Genomic DNA, 18,428 nt, shown 5'->3' with positions numbered 1-18,428 from the left:
TTGCATTCAAATTTAACACATCCACTATAGTGACCAGTGACCTACTCACCATCTCTACTATACACCGGAGCGATACCCACTTTTTTCGTATTGAAAAGGAGCAAATTTTCGGTTGTACAAATAGTCACACTTATAATAGGTACATTTTATATTCTACAAAACATTCTGGTATATTTGTAGGTACTATCTTTTATGGCTTATCATAATTATTATTTCTTATCGTCTGTTATATAATATTATGTCTATATTTCCTATCATTTTGCAGTTTTACATTCGTATTTGTATTTGAGTTTCAACTGTAAATTGTTTTCAAGAATTTTGTAATAAAAATGAAGTTTGTCTGTTAGTTTATGTTTTGATTGTTTCCATTTAAAAAATTTTTCAGTGTTGTCCACGTACTAGTTGTTATATAAAAATTGTTGTCCTCCTTACGGTGTCTAGTAGCGACATTTTATCCTCCAACCATTATACATATTTAACTTACTATTTTTTTTTTAGATGGCAGTACAGCAGATCATTCAATACATGCCGAGACATGAATTCACATTTCTACCACTATGCTAAATATCAATATCCTACGTTGAAAATGTACTAGACGATACTGCTAATAACAAGGGTTTTGTGCAACGTGCGTGTAATGGGTATTGAATTTAATTGATATTAAATTAATAGTAGTGTAACAAAAAGTCAGTGTCATGAAACCCTGACCATTAGATTATAAGCAAATGATTCTAATTTTCAATAATTGACATTCAAATATTACATTTAAGCTGATACTTCACAAACACAATAAAAAATGATTTAATATCATAATTTTGACATGATTTTACATGGTAATTTAAACAAATATTACAAAGTCATACTTTGAACTGCTTGTAAAACACTGTATTCTCAAGTTATTCTCCAACCACTATACATAATATTTAACTGACTATTTTTTATTTTTAGATGGCAGTACAGCAGATCACTCAATACATGCTGAGACATGAATTCACATTTCTACCACTATGCAAAACATCAACATCCTACGTTGAAAATGGACTAGACAGTACTGCTAATAATAATGGTTTTGTGCAACGTGCGCGTAATGGGTATTGAATTTAATTGATATTAAATTAATAGTAGTGTAACAAAGAGTCAGTGTCATGAAACTCTGATCATTAGATTATAAGCAAATGATTCTAACTTTCAATAATTGACATTCAAATATTACATTTAAGCTGATACTTCATAAACACAATAAAACATGATTTTACATGGTAATTTTAACAAATATTACAAAGTCATATTTTTAACTGTTTATAAAACACTCAATTCTCATGTTAGTGTCTAGAAACCTTGACTACTAAATTATGACAATGATTCTTATTGTATACGTTATACAAGTATTACAAACTCTTATTATTTTAATATTGAAAAGCAGCAATTTTATGTTAATGTACAAGTGTATTCTTTACTTATATTTTGTTTTACATTAAAACTCAACAAAACATTCTGGTAGATTTGTACTATCTGTTTTATTGCTAAGCATTATAATTATTTCTTTAACCATTATACGTATTTAACTGACTATTTGTGTTTTAGATGGCAGTACTGCAGATCACTGGAGGCATGCTGAGACATGAATTAACATTTCTATCACTTGGGAAAGTTACAACATTTTCCGTTGAAAATGGAATAGAAGGTACTGCTAATATTAATGGTTTTATGCAACGTGCGTGTAATGGGTATTGGATGTAATTGATATTCAATTAATAGTAGTGTTACAAAAAGTTAGTGTCATAAAACCCTAACCATTATATTAAGTAAATGGTTCTTATTTACCATTATTAACTTCCATATATTTCATTTAGGCTCATACTTGATAATAAACACTATAAAACGTGCTTATATATCATAATTTTGACTCATATTACAAATTCATATTTTTAGCTGCTCATAAAAATCTCAATTATCAAGTTAGTGTCATGAAACCTAGACAATTAGATTAAGTAAATGATTCTTATTTACCATTACTAACATCCATATTTGTCATTTAAGCTGATACTTCATAAACACTATAAAACATGTTTTTTATATGATAATATTGACTGATATTACAAATTCATACTTTGAACTGCCTGTAAAACACTGTATTCTCAACTTATTCTCCAACGGTTATACGTTATTAACTTACTACATTTTTTCAGATGGCAGTATATCAGATCAATCAAGGCATGCTGAGACACGAATTCACATTTCTACCACTAAGGAGAGTATCAACATCCTAGGTTGAAAATGGACTAGAAGATACTGATAATAATATTGGATTTATGCAATGGTTATTGAATATAATTGACACTAAATTAATAGCTGTGAAACAATTGAGATTTGTTAAATATCTGAATAAAATAATAGTAAACAACTTTAGCTTGTATTGTTTATTCTTAAATTTTACCTATGCTATAAATATATTTTGTTTTACTATAATATTTAAATGATCATTATAAAACATTTATAAAACACTCAAATATTAAGTTCATGTTTAGAAGGTTGAACAATAGTTTAAGAAAATTTACCATTATTGTCTTTCACGTGTTTCATTTAACCTGGTATTTTGAATACACTATAATACATGTTTTTATATGATAATTTTGACAAATTCCAATTTTAAACTGCTTATAAAACACTCAAAATTATTAAATGTATGCACCGACAGAGGGCGGTAGTGGGGACGACATCCGTCGGCCGATGCCCGATCGCCTCAGAGTAAAACTAGTTGGTTGTGTGCCGTTCGCCGGACGGCCTTTTGACATAATTGACGGTTGTTTTTACTTAGCTATTGGGTGTAGTTGTTGTTCATTTAATAAAGATTTTTGATATTATAAACGAATTGTTCATATTTTATGCCCGAAGTTAACACAAGTAAGTGTCTTGATCCTTGACTACTCTATTACGAAAATGATTCTAATTTATAATTTTTAACTTGCACATGTCTCATTTAACCTGATATTTTTACTTCATAAAAACCATAAAATATGATTTTACAAGTTAATTTTGACGAATAATACAAATTAATATTTTTAGATTCTGAACGGAGTGATGAATGTATTGATTTTACAACGATGTTTGTATTATTTTTGTGTCCGTCATCACTTTTTGGAGTAGTAATAATGCTTCGTTTTTGACTTCAGCCCCTCTTTGAAAAGACAAAATCGATTTTTTGATTTTGCTGCAAGTCAAAAACGAATCATTGTAAATACTTGAAATTTTCAACAAACGTTTATATTAGCGTTATCTATTTGCGATTAAATTTTCAAAATATTTTGACATTTTTTAAGCTACTTATAGATAATTGAGACTTATCGTAGTAAAAAATAAATCAAAAATCGTTAGTCACAATTATTGTTTATAAGCATTTAAAGTTCATATGTTTAGAAAATATATCAAAATCACGAAAATTTGCAAAGAATTTTGAAGTTGAAAATTCATAAAATCTTTGTGATTTATACTTAAGGTTGGATATACTAGGTTATCCATAAGTTTTCCTTCAAGTAACAGTAAAAAAATAAATCCATTGTCAATATAGAAAACATTTTATGTGCGTATGAAATATAATTTTTTACGAAATCGCGTAAAATAACGATATATTACAATTTAAATATAGGTAATAATATAATATATCCAACTAATTATCATTGACTGACAAATCATCTCCGTTCAGAATCGTTTTTCGTATACAATCCTACCCGTCGTTGCATTCAAATTTAACACATCCACTATAGTGACCAGTGACCTACTCACCATCTCTACTATACACCGGAGCGATACCCACTTTTTTCGTATTGAAAAGGAGCAAATTTTCGGTTGTACAAATAGTCACACTTATAATAGGTACATTTTATATTCTACAAAACATTCTGGTATATTTGTAGGTACTATCTTTTATGGCTTATCATAATTATTATTTCTTATCGTCTGTTATATAATATTATGTCTATATTTCCTATCATTTTGCAGTTTTACATTCGTATTTGTATTTGAGTTTCAACTGTAAATTGTTTTCAAGAATTTTGTAATAAAAATGAAGTTTGTCTGTTAGTTTATGTTTTGATTGTTTCCATTTAAAAAATTTTTCAGTGTTGTCCACGTACTAGTTGTTATATAAAAATTGTTGTCCTCCTTACGGTGTCTAGTAGCGACATTTTATCCTCCAACCATTATACATATTTAACTTACTATTTTTTTTTTAGATGGCAGTACAGCAGATCATTCAATACATGCCGAGACATGAATTCACATTTCTACCACTATGCTAAATATCAATATCCTACGTTGAAAATGTACTAGACGATACTGCTAATAACAAGGGTTTTGTGCAACGTGCGTGTAATGGGTATTGAATTTAATTGATATTAAATTAATAGTAGTGTAACAAAAAGTCAGTGTCATGAAACCCTGACCATTAGATTATAAGCAAATGATTCTAATTTTCAATAATTGACATTCAAATATTACATTTAAGCTGATACTTCACAAACACAATAAAAAATGATTTAATATCATAATTTTGACATGATTTTACATGGTAATTTAAACAAATATTACAAAGTCATACTTTGAACTGCTTGTAAAACACTGTATTCTCAAGTTATTCTCCAACCACTATACATAATATTTAACTGACTATTTTTTATTTTTAGATGGCAGTACAGCAGATCACTCAATACATGCTGAGACATGAATTCACATTTCTACCACTATGCAAAACATCAACATCCTACGTTGAAAATGGACTAGACAGTACTGCTAATAATAATGGTTTTGTGCAACGTGCGCGTAATGGGTATTGAATTTAATTGATATTAAATTAATAGTAGTGTAACAAAGAGTCAGTGTCATGAAACTCTGATCATTAGATTATAAGCAAATGATTCTAACTTTCAATAATTGACATTCAAATATTACATTAAGCTGATACTTCATAAACACAATAAAACATGATTTTACATGGTAATTTTAACAAATATTACAAAGTCATATTTTTAACTGTTTATAAAACACTCAATTCTCATGTTAGTGTCTAGAAACCTTGACTACTAAATTATGACAATGATTCTTATTGTATACGTTATACAAGTATTACAAACTCTTATTATTTTAATATTGAAAAGCAGCAATTTTATGTTAATGTACAAGTGTATTCTTTACTTATATTTTGTTTTACATTAAAACTCAACAAAACATTCTGGTAGATTTGTACTATCTGTTTTATTGCTAAGCATTATAATTATTTCTTTAACCATTATACGTATTTAACTGACTATTTGTGTTTTAGATGGCAGTACTGCAGATCACTGGAGGCATGCTGAGACATGAATTAACATTTCTATCACTTGGGAAAGTTACAACATTTTCCGTTGAAAATGGAATAGAAGGTACTGCTAATATTAATGGTTTTATGCAACGTGCGTGTAATGGGTATTGGATGTAATTGATATTCAATTAATAGTAGTGTTACAAAAAGTTAGTGTCATAAAACCCTAACCATTATATTAAGTAAATGGTTCTTATTTACCATTATTAACTTCCATATATTTCATTTAGGCTCATACTTGATAATAAACACTATAAAACGTGCTTATATATCATAATTTTGACTCATATTACAAATTCATATTTTTAGCTGCTCATAAAAATCTCAATTATCAAGTTAGTGTCATGAAACCTAGACAATTAGATTAAGTAAATGATTCTTATTTACCATTACTAACATCCATATTTGTCATTTAAGCTGATACTTCATAAACACTATAAAACATGTTTTTTATATGATAATATTGACTGATATTACAAATTCATACTTTGAACTGCCTGTAAAACACTGTATTCTCAACTTATTCTCCAACGGTTATACGTTATTAACTTACTACATTTTTTCAGATGGCAGTATATCAGATCAATCAAGGCATGCTGAGACACGAATTCACATTTCTACCACTAAGGAGAGTATCAACATCCTAGGTTGAAAATGGACTAGAAGATACTGATAATAATATTGGATTTATGCAATGGTTATTGAATATAATTGACACTAAATTAATAGCTGTGAAACAATTGAGATTTGTTAAATATCTGAATAAAATAATAGTAAACAACTTTAGCTTGTATTGTTTATTCTTAAATTTTACCTATGCTATAAATATATTTTGTTTTTACTATAATATTTAAATGATCATTATAAAACATTTATAAAACACTCAAATATTAAGTTCATGTTTAGAAGGTTGAACAATAGTTTAAGAAATTTACCATTATTGTCTTTCACGTGTTTCATTTAACCTGGTATTTTGAATACACTATAATACATGTTTTTATATGATAATTTTGACAAATTCCAATTTTAAACTGCTTATAAAACACTCAAAATTATTAAATGTATGCACCGACAGAGGGCGGTAGTGGGGACGACATCCGTCGGCCGATGCCCGATCGCCTCAGAGTAAAACTAGTTGGTTGTGTGCCGTTCGCCGGACGGCCTTTTGACATAATTGACGGTTGTTTTTACTTAGCTATTGGGTGTAGTTGTTGTTCATTTAATAAAGATTTTTGATATTATAAACGAATTGTTCATATTTTATGCCCGAAGTTAACACAAGTAAGTGTCTTGATCCTTGACTACTCTATTACGAAAATGATTCTAATTTATAATTTTTAACTTGCACATGTCTCATTTAACCTGATATTTTTACTTCATAAAAACCATAAAATATGATTTTACAAGTTAATTTTGACGAATAATACAAATTAATATTTTTAGATTCTGAACGGAGTGATGAATGTATTGATTTTACAACGATGTTTGTATTATTTTTGTGTCCGTCATCACTTTTTGGAGTAGTAATAATGCTTCGTTTTTGACTTCAGCCCCTCTTTGAAAAGACAAAATCGATTTTTTGATTTTGCTGCAAGTCAAAAACGAATCATTGTAAATACTTGAAATTTTCAACAAACGTTTATATTAGCGTTATCTATTTGCGATTAAATTTTCAAAATATTTTGACATTTTTTAAGCTACTTATAGATAATTGAGACTTATCGTAGTAAAAAATAAATCAAAAATCGTTAGTCACAATTATTGTTTATAAGCATTTAAAGTTCATATGTTTAGAAAATATATCAAAATCACGAAAATTTGCAAAGAATTTTGAAGTTGAAAATTCATAAAATCTTTGTGATTTATACTTAAGGTTGGATATACTAGGTTATCCATAAGTTTTCCTTCAAGTAACAGTAAAAAAATAAATCCATTGTCAATATAGAAAACATTTTATGTGCGTATGAAATATAATTTTTTACGAAATCGCGTAAAATAACGATATATTACAATTTAAATATAGGTAATAATATAATATATCCAACTAATTATCATTGACTGACAAATCATCTCCGTTCAGAATCGTTTTTCGTATACAATCCTACCCGTCGTTGCATTCAAATTTAACACATCCACTATAGTGACCAGTGACCTACTCACCATCTCTACTATACACCGGAGCGATACCCACTTTTTTCGTATTGAAAAGGAGCAAATTTTCGGTTGTACAAATAGTCACACTTATAATAGGTACATTTTATATTCTACAAAACATTCTGGTATATTTGTAGGTACTATCTTTTATGGCTTATCATAATTATTATTTCTTATCGTCTGTTATATAATATTATGTCTATATTTCCTATCATTTTGCAGTTTTACATTCGTATTTGTATTTGAGTTTCAACTGTAAATTGTTTTCAAGAATTTTGTAATAAAAATGAAGTTTGTCTGTTAGTTTATGTTTTGATTGTTTCCATTTAAAAAATTTTTCAGTGTTGTCCACGTACTAGTTGTTATATAAAAATTGTTGTCCTCCTTACGGTGTCTAGTAGCGACATTTTATCCTCCAACCATTATACATATTTAACTTACTATTTTTTTTTTAGATGGCAGTACAGCAGATCATTCAATACATGCCGAGACATGAATTCACATTTCTACCACTATGCTAAATATCAATATCCTACGTTGAAAATGTACTAGACGATACTGCTAATAACAAGGGTTTTGTGCAACGTGCGTGTAATGGGTATTGAATTTAATTGATATTAAATTAATAGTAGTGTAACAAAAAGTCAGTGTCATGAAACCCTGACCATTAGATTATAAGCAAATGATTCTAATTTTCAATAATTGACATTCAAATATTACATTTAAGCTGATACTTCACAAACACAATAAAAAATGATTTAATATCATAATTTTGACATGATTTTACATGGTAATTTAAACAAATATTACAAAGTCATACTTTGAACTGCTTGTAAAACACTGTATTCTCAAGTTATTCTCCAACCACTATACATAATATTTAACTGACTATTTTTTATTTTTAGATGGCAGTACAGCAGATCACTCAATACATGCTGAGACATGAATTCACATTTCTACCACTATGCAAAACATCAACATCCTACGTTGAAAATGGACTAGACAGTACTGCTAATAATAATGGTTTTGTGCAACGTGCGCGTAATGGGTATTGAATTTAATTGATATTAAATTAATAGTAGTGTAACAAAGAGTCAGTGTCATGAAACTCTGATCATTAGATTATAAGCAAATGATTCTAACTTTCAATAATTGACATTCAAATATTACATTTAAGCTGATACTTCATAAACACAATAAAACATGATTTTACATGGTAATTTTAACAAATATTACAAAGTCATATTTTTAACTGTTTATAAAACACTCAATTCTCATGTTAGTGTCTAGAAACCTTGACTACTAAATTATGACAATGATTCTTATTGTATACGTTATACAAGTATTACAAACTCTTATTATTTTAATATTGAAAAGCAGCAATTTTATGTTAATGTACAAGTGTATTCTTTACTTATATTTTGTTTTACATTAAAACTCAACAAAACATTCTGGTAGATTTGTACTATCTGTTTTATTGCTAAGCATTATAATTATTTCTTTAACCATTATACGTATTTAACTGACTATTTGTGTTTTAGATGGCAGTACTGCAGATCACTGGAGGCATGCTGAGACATGAATTAACATTTCTATCACTTGGGAAAGTTACAACATTTTCCGTTGAAAATGGAATAGAAGGTACTGCTAATATTAATGGTTTTATGCAACGTGCGTGTAATGGGTATTGGATGTAATTGATATTCAATTAATAGTAGTGTTACAAAAAGTTAGTGTCATAAAACCCTAACCATTATATTAAGTAAATGGTTCTTATTTACCATTATTAACTTCCATATATTTCATTTAGGCTCATACTTGATAATAAACACTATAAAACGTGCTTATATATCATAATTTTGACTCATATTACAAATTCATATTTTTAGCTGCTCATAAAAATCTCAATTATCAAGTTAGTGTCATGAAACCTAGACAATTAGATTAAGTAAATGATTCTTATTTACCATTACTAACATCCATATTTGTCATTTAAGCTGATACTTCATAAACACTATAAAACATGTTTTTTATATGATAATATTGACTGATATTACAAATTCATACTTTGAACTGCCTGTAAAACACTGTATTCTCAACTTATTCTCCAACGGTTATACGTTATTAACTTACTACATTTTTTCAGATGGCAGTATATCAGATCAATCAAGGCATGCTGAGACACGAATTCACATTTCTACCACTAAGGAGAGTATCAACATCCTAGGTTGAAAATGGACTAGAAGATACTGATAATAATATTGGATTTATGCAATGGTTATTGAATATAATTGACACTAAATTAATAGCTGTGAAACAATTGAGATTTGTTAAATATCTGAATAAAATAATAGTAAACAACTTTAGCTTGTATTGTTTATTCTTAAATTTTACCTATGCTATAAATATATTTTGTTTTTACTATAATATTTAAATGATCATTATAAAACATTTATAAAACACTCAAATATTAAGTTCATGTTTAGAAGGTTGAACAATAGTTTAAGAAATTTACCATTATTGTCTTTCACGTGTTTCATTTAACCTGGTATTTTGAATACACTATAATACATGTTTTTATATGATAATTTTGACAAATTCCAATTTTAAACTGCTTATAAAACACTCAAAATTATTAAATGTATGCACCGACAGAGGGCGGTAGTGGGGACGACATCCGTCGGCCGATGCCCGATCGCCTCAGAGTAAAACTAGTTGGTTGTGTGCCGTTCGCCGGACGGCCTTTTGACATAATTGACGGTTGTTTTTACTTAGCTATTGGGTGTAGTTGTTGTTCATTTAATAAAGATTTTTGATATTATAAACGAATTGTTCATATTTTATGCCCGAAGTTAACACAAGTAAGTGTCTTGATCCTTGACTACTCTATTACGAAAATGATTCTAATTTATAATTTTTAACTTGCACATGTTTCATTTAACCTGATATTTTTACTTCATAAAAACCATAAAATATGATTTTACAAGTTAATTTTGACGAATAATACAAATTAATATTTTTAGATTCTGAACGGAGTGATGAATGTATTGATTTTACAACGATGTTTGTATTATTTTTGTGTCCGTCATCACTTTTTGGAGTAGTAATAATGCTTCGTTTTTGACTTCAGCCCCTCTTTGAAAAGACAAAATCGATTTTTTGATTTTGCTGCAAGTCAAAAACGAATCATTGTAAATACTTGAAATTTTCAACAAACGTTTATATTAGCGTTATCTATTTGCGATTAAATTTTCAAAATATTTTGACATTTTTTAAGCTACTTATAGATAATTGAGACTTATCGTAGTAAAAAATAAATCAAAAATCGTTAGTCACAATTATTGTTTATAAGCATTTAAAGTTCATATGTTTAGAAAATATATCAAAATCACGAAAATTTGCAAAGAATTTTGAAGTTGAAAATTCATAAAATCTTTGTGATTTATACTTAAGGTTGGATATACTAGGTTATCCATAAGTTTTCCTTCAAGTAACAGTAAAAAAATAAATCCATTGTCAATATAGAAAACATTTTATGTGCGTATGAAATATAATTTTTTACGAAATCGCGTAAAATAACGATATATTACAATTTAAATATAGGTAATAATATAATATATCCAACTAATTATCATTGACTGACAAATCATCTCCGTTCAGAATCGTTTTTCGTATACAATCCTACCCGTCGTTGCATTCAAATTTAACACATCCACTATAGTGACCAGTGACCTACTCACCATCTCTACTATACACCGGAGCGATACCCACTTTTTTCGTATTGAAAAGGAGCAAATTTTCGGTTGTACAAATAGTCACACTTATAATAGGTACATTTTATATTCTACAAAACATTCTGGTATATTTGTAGGTACTATCTTTTATGGCTTATCATAATTATTATTTCTTATCGTCTGTTATATAATATTATGTCTATATTTCCTATCATTTTGCAGTTTTACATTCGTATTTGTATTTGAGTTTCAACTGTAAATTGTTTTCAAGAATTTTGTAATAAAAATGAAGTTTGTCTGTTAGTTTATGTTTTGATTGTTTCCATTTAAAAAATTTTTCAGTGTTGTCCACGTACTAGTTGTTATATAAAAATTGTTGTCCTCCTTACGGTGTCTAGTAGCGACATTTTATCCTCCAACCATTATACATATTTAACTTACTATTTTTTTTTTAGATGGCAGTACAGCAGATCATTCAATACATGCCGAGACATGAATTCACATTTCTACCACTATGCTAAATATCAATATCCTACGTTGAAAATGTACTAGACGATACTGCTAATAACAAGGGTTTTGTGCAACGTGCGTGTAATGGGTATTGAATTTAATTGATATTAAATTAATAGTAGTGTAACAAAAAGTCAGTGTCATGAAACCCTGACCATTAGATTATAAGCAAATGATTCTAATTTTCAATAATTGACATTCAAATATTACATTTAAGCTGATACTTCACAAACACAATAAAAAATGATTTAATATCATAATTTTGACATGATTTTACATGGTAATTTAAACAAATATTACAAAGTCATACTTTGAACTGCTTGTAAAACACTGTATTCTCAAGTTATTCTCCAACCACTATACATAATATTTAACTGACTATTTTTTATTTTTAGATGGCAGTACAGCAGATCACTCAATACATGCTGAGACATGAATTCACATTTCTACCACTATGCAAAACATCAACATCCTACGTTGAAAATGGACTAGACAGTACTGCTAATAATAATGGTTTTGTGCAACGTGCGCGTAATGGGTATTGAATTTAATTGATATTAAATTAATAGTAGTGTAACAAAGAGTCAGTGTCATGAAACTCTGATCATTAGATTATAAGCAAATGATTCTAACTTTCAATAATTGACATTCAAATATTACATTTAAGCTGATACTTCATAAACACAATAAAACATGATTTTACATGGTAATTTTAACAAATATTACAAAGTCATATTTTTAACTGTTTATAAAACACTCAATTCTCATGTTAGTGTCTAGAAACCTTGACTACTAAATTATGACAATGATTCTTATTGTATACGTTATACAAGTATTACAAACTCTTATTATTTTAATATTGAAAAGCAGCAATTTTATGTTAATGTACAAGTGTATTCTTTACTTATATTTTGTTTTACATTAAAACTCAACAAAACATTCTGGTAGATTTGTACTATCTGTTTTATTGCTAAGCATTATAATTATTTCTTTAACCATTATACGTATTTAACTGACTATTTGTGTTTTAGATGGCAGTACTGCAGATCACTGGAGGCATGCTGAGACATGAATTAACATTTCTATCACTTGGGAAAGTTACAACATTTTCCGTTGAAAATGGAATAGAAGGTACTGCTAATATTAATGGTTTTATGCAACGTGCGTGTAATGGGTATTGGATGTAATTGATATTCAATTAATAGTAGTGTTACAAAAAGTTAGTGTCATAAAACCCTAACCATTATATTAAGTAAATGGTTCTTATTTACCATTATTAACTTCCATATATTTCATTTAGGCTCATACTTGATAATAAACACTATAAAACGTGCTTATATATCATAATTTTGACTCATATTACAAATTCATATTTTTAGCTGCTCATAAAAATCTCAATTATCAAGTTAGTGTCATGAAACCTAGACAATTAGATTAAGTAAATGATTCTTATTTACCATTACTAACATCCATATTTGTCATTTAAGCTGATACTTCATAAACACTATAAAACATGTTTTTTATATGATAATATTGACTGATATTACAAATTCATACTTTGAACTGCCTGTAAAACACTGTATTCTCAACTTATTCTCCAACGGTTATACGTTATTAACTTACTACATTTTTTCAGATGGCAGTATATCAGATCAATCAAGGCATGCTGAGACACGAATTCACATTTCTACCACTAAGGAGAGTATCAACATCCTAGGTTGAAAATGGACTAGAAGATACTGATAATAATATTGGATTTATGCAATGGTTATTGAATATAATTGACACTAAATTAATAGCTGTGAAACAATTGAGATTTGTTAAATATCTGAATAAAATAATAGTAAACAACTTTAGCTTGTATTGTTTATTCTTAAATTTTACCTATGCTATAAATATATTTTGTTTTTACTATAATATTTAAATGATCATTATAAAACATTTATAAAACACTCAAATATTAAGTTCATGTTTAGAAGGTTGAACAATAGTTTAAGAAATTTACCATTATTGTCTTTCACGTGTTTCATTTAACCTGGTATTTTGAATACACTATAATACATGTTTTTATATGATAATTTTGACAAATTCCAATTTTAAACTGCTTATAAAACACTCAAAATTATTAAATGTATGCACCGACAGAGGGCGGTAGTGGGGACGACATCCGTCGGCCGATGCCCGATCGCCTCAGAGTAAAACTAGTTGGTTGTGTGCCGTTCGCCGGACGGCCTTTTGACATAATTGACGGTTGTTTTTACTTAGCTATTGGGTGTAGTTGTTGTTCATTTAATAAAGATTTTTGATATTATAAACGAATTGTTCATATTTTATGCCCGAAGTTAACACAAGTAAGTGTCTTGATCCTTGACTACTCTATTACGAAAATGATTCTAATTTATAATTTTTAACTTGCACATGTCTCATTTAACCTGATATTTTTACTTCATAAAAACCATAAAATATGATTTTACAAGTTAATTTTGACGAATAATACAAATTAATATTTTTAGATTCTGAACGGAGTGATGAATGTATTGATTTTACAACGATGTTTGTATTATTTTTGTGTCCGTCATCACTTTTTGGAGTAGTAATAATGCTTCGTTTTTGACTTCAGCCCCTCTTTGAAAAGACAAAATCGATTTTTTGATTTTGCTGCAAGTCAAAAACGAATCATTGTAAATACTTGAAATTTTCAACAAACGTTTATATTAGCGTTATCTATTTGCGATTAAATTTTCAAAATATTTTGACATTTTTTAAGCTACTTATAGATAATTGAGACTTATCGTAGTAAAAAATAAATCAAAAATCGTTAGTCACAATTATTGTTTATAAGCATTTAAAGTTCATATGTTTAGAAAATATATCAAAATCACGAAAATTTGCAAAGAATTTTGAAGTTGAAAATTCATAAAATCTTTGTGATTTATACTTAAGGTTGGATATACTAGGTTATCCATAAGTTTTCCTTCAAGTAACAGTAAAAAAATAAATCCATTGTCAATATAGAAAACATTTTATGTGCGTATGAAATATAATTTTTTACGAAATCGCGTAAAATAACGATATATTACAATTTAAATATAGGTAATAATATAATATATCCAACTAATTATCATTGACTGACAAATCATCTCCGTTCAGAATCGTTTTTCGTATACAATCCTACCCGTCGTTGCATTCAAATTTAACACATCCACTATAGTGACCAGTGACCTACTCACCATCTCTACTATACACCGGAGCGATACCCACTTTTTTCGTATTGAAAAGGAGCAAATTTTCGGTTGTACAAATAGTCACACTTATAATAGGTACATTTTATATTCTACAAAACATTCTGGTATATTTGTAGGTACTATCTTTTATGGCTTATCATAATTATTATTTCTTATCGTCTGTTATATAATATTATGTCTATATTTCCTATCATTTTGCAGTTTTACATTCGTATTTGTATTTGAGTTTCAACTGTAAATTGTTTTCAAGAATTTTGTAATAAAAATGAAGTTTGTCTGTTAGTTTATGTTTTGATTGTTTCCATTTAAAAAATTTTTCAGTGTTGTCCACGTACTAGTTGTTATATAAAAATTGTTGTCCTCCTTACGGTGTCTAGTAGCGACATTTTATCCTCCAACCATTATACATATTTAACTTACTATTTTTTTTTTAGATGGCAGTACAGCAGATCATTCAATACATGCCGAGACATGAATTCACATTTCTACCACTATGCTAAATATCAATATCCTACGTTGAAAATGTACTAGACGATACTGCTAATAACAAGGGTTTTGTGCAACGTGCGTGTAATGGGTATTGAATTTAATTGATATTAAATTAATAGTAGTGTAACAAAAAGTCAGTGTCATGAAACCCTGACCATTAGATTATAAGCAAATGATTCTAATTTTCAATAATTGACATTCAAATATTACATTTAAGCTGATACTTCACAAACACAATAAAAAATGATTTAATATCATAATTTTGACATGATTTTACATGGTAATTTAAACAAATATTACAAAGTCATACTTTGAACTGCTTGTAAAACACTGTATTCTCAAGTTATTCTCCAACCACTATACATAATATTTAACTGACTATTTTTTATTTTTAGATGGCAGTACAGCAGATCACTCAATACATGCTGAGACATGAATTCACATTTCTACCACTATGCAAAACATCAACATCCTACGTTGAAAATGGACTAGACAGTACTGCTAATAATAATGGTTTTGTGCAACGTGCGCGTAATGGGTATTGAATTTAATTGATATTAAATTAATAGTAGTGTAACAAAGAGTCAGTGTCATGAAACTCTGATCATTAGATTATAAGCAAATGATTCTAACTTTCAATAATTGACATTCAAATATTACATTTAAGCTGATACTTCATAAACACAATAAAACATGATTTTACATGGTAATTTTAACAAATATTACAAAGTCATATTTTTAACTGTTTATAAAACACTCAATTCTCATGTTAGTGTCTAGAAACCTTGACTACTAAATTATGACAATGATTCTTATTGTATACGTTATACAAGTATTACAAACTCTTATTATTTTAATATTGAAAAGCAGCAATTTTATGTTAATGTACAAGTGTATTCTTTACTTATATTTTGTTTTACATTAAAACTCAACAAAACATTCTGGTAGATTTGTACTATCTGTTTTATTGCTAAGCATTATAATTATTTCTTTAACCATTATACGTATTTAACTGACTATTTGTGTTTTAGATGGCAGTACTGCAGATCACTGGAGGCATGCTGAGACATGAATTAACATTTCTATCACTTGGGAAAGTTACAACATTTTCCGTTGAAAATGGAATAGAAGGTACTGCTAATATTAATGGTTTTATGCAACGTGCGTGTAATGGGTATTGGATGTAATTGATATTCAATTAATAGTAGTGTTACAAAAAGTTAGTGTCATAAAACCCTAACCATTATATTAAGTAAATGGTTCTTATTTACCATTATTAACTTCCATATATTTCATTTAGGCTCATACTTGATAATAAACACTATAAAACGTGCTTATATATCATAATTTTGACTCATATTACAAATTCATATTTTTAGCTGCTCATAAAAATCTCAATTATCAAGTTAGTGTCATGAAACCTAGACAATTAGATTAAGTAAATGATTCTTATTTACCATTACTAACATCCATATTTGTCATTTAAGCTGATACTTCATAAACACTATAAAACATGTTTTTTATATGATAATATTGACTGATATTACAAATTCATACTTTGAACTGCCTGTAAAACACTGTATTCTCAACTTATTCTCCAACGGTTATACGTTATTAACTTACTACATTTTTTCAGATGGCAGTATATCAGATCAATCAAGGCATGCTGAGACACGAATTCACATTTCTACCACTAAGGAGAGTATCAACATCCTAGGTTGAAAATGGACTAGAAGATACTGATAATAATATTGGATTTATGCAATGGTTATTGAATATAATTGACACTAAATTAATAGCTGTGAAACAATTGAGATTTGTTAAATATCTGAATAAAATAATAGTAAACAACTTTAGCTTGTATTGTTTATTCTTAAATTTTACCTATGCTATAAATATATTTTGTTTTTACTATAATATTTAAATGATCATTATAAAACATTTATAAAACACTCAAATATTAAGTTCATGTTTAGAAGGTTGAACAATAGTTTAAGAAATTTACCATTATTGTCTTTCACGTGTTTCATTTAACCTGGTATTTTGAATACACTATAATACATGTTTTTATATGATAATTTTGACAAATTCCAATTTTAAACTGCTTATAAAACACTCAAAATTATTAAATGTATGCACCGACAGAGGGCGGTAGTGGGGACGACATCCGTCGGCCGATGCCCGATCGCCTCAGAGTAAAACTAGTTGGTTGTGTGCCGTTCGCCGGACGGCCTTTTGACATAATTGACGGTTGTTTTTACTTAGCTATTGGGTGTAGTTGTTGTTCATTTAATAAAGATTTTTGATATTATAAACGAATTGTTCATATTTTATGCCCGAAGTTAACACAAGTAAGTGTCTTGATCCTTGACTACTCTATTACGAAAATGATTCTAATTTATAATTTTTAACTTGCACATGTCTCATTTAACCTGATATTTTTACTTCATAAAAACCATAAAATATGATTTTACAAGTTAATTTTGACGAATAATACAAATTAATATTTTTAGATTCTGAACGGAGTGATGAATGTATTGATTTTACAACGATGTTTGTATTATTTTTGTGTCCGTCATCACTTTTTGGAGTAGTAATAATGCTTCGTTTTTGACTTCAGCCCCTCTTTGAAAAGACAAAATCGATTTTTTGATTTTGCTGCAAGTCAAAAACGAATCATTGTAAATACTTGAAATTTTCAACAAACGTTTATATTAGCGTTATCTATTTGCGATTAAATTTTCAAAATATTTTGACATTTTTTAAGCTACTTATAGATAATTGAGACTTATCGTAGTAAAAAATAAATCAAAAATCGTTAGTCACAATTATTGTTTATAAGCATTTAAAGTTCATATGTTTAGAAAATATATCAAAATCACGAAAATTTGCAAAGAATTTTGAAGTTGAAAATTCATAAAATCTTTGTGATTTATACTT

At 28.0% G+C, this 18,428-nt stretch overlaps 1 long non-coding RNA gene across 19 annotated transcripts in view; it reads left to right on the top strand.

Annotated features, from left to right (window-relative positions):
* The first annotated feature begins 67 nt into the window (after positions 1-67).
* LOC132931514 (uncharacterized) overlaps positions 68-18,428 on the top strand; it is a 31,784-nt gene continuing 13,423 nt past the window's right edge. For 3 of the 19 annotated variants that reach the window (XR_009662693.1, XR_009662694.1, XR_009662691.1), the window contains exons 1-15: positions 68-641; positions 949-1,091; positions 4,683-4,825; positions 5,318-5,417; positions 5,923-6,637; positions 7,966-8,108; positions 8,416-8,558; positions 9,052-9,151; positions 9,657-10,371; positions 11,700-11,842; positions 12,150-12,292; positions 12,786-12,885; positions 13,391-14,105; positions 15,434-15,576; positions 15,884-16,026. This is a non-coding gene — a long non-coding RNA (uncharacterized LOC132931514). Of the gene's footprint in view, positions 642-948; positions 1,092-2,696; positions 2,905-3,372; positions 4,376-4,682; positions 4,826-5,317; positions 5,418-5,922; positions 6,638-7,965; positions 8,109-8,415; positions 8,559-9,051; positions 9,152-9,656; positions 10,372-11,699; positions 11,843-12,149; positions 12,293-12,785; positions 12,886-13,390; positions 14,106-15,433; positions 15,577-15,883; positions 16,027-18,428 lie in introns of those variants that run through there. The other 16 variants (XR_009662689.1, XR_009662697.1, XR_009662687.1 and 13 more) reach the window with 14 other exon arrangements.

This window comes from Rhopalosiphum padi, unplaced genomic scaffold (genome assembly GCF_020882245.1).
Source record: "Rhopalosiphum padi isolate XX-2018 unplaced genomic scaffold, ASM2088224v1 scaffold13, whole genome shotgun sequence".
Classification (NCBI taxonomy): domain Eukaryota; kingdom Metazoa; phylum Arthropoda; class Insecta; order Hemiptera; family Aphididae; genus Rhopalosiphum; species Rhopalosiphum padi.
Note: the sequence above shows the minus strand (reverse complement) of the source record. Positions and strands in the feature narration are given on the sequence as shown.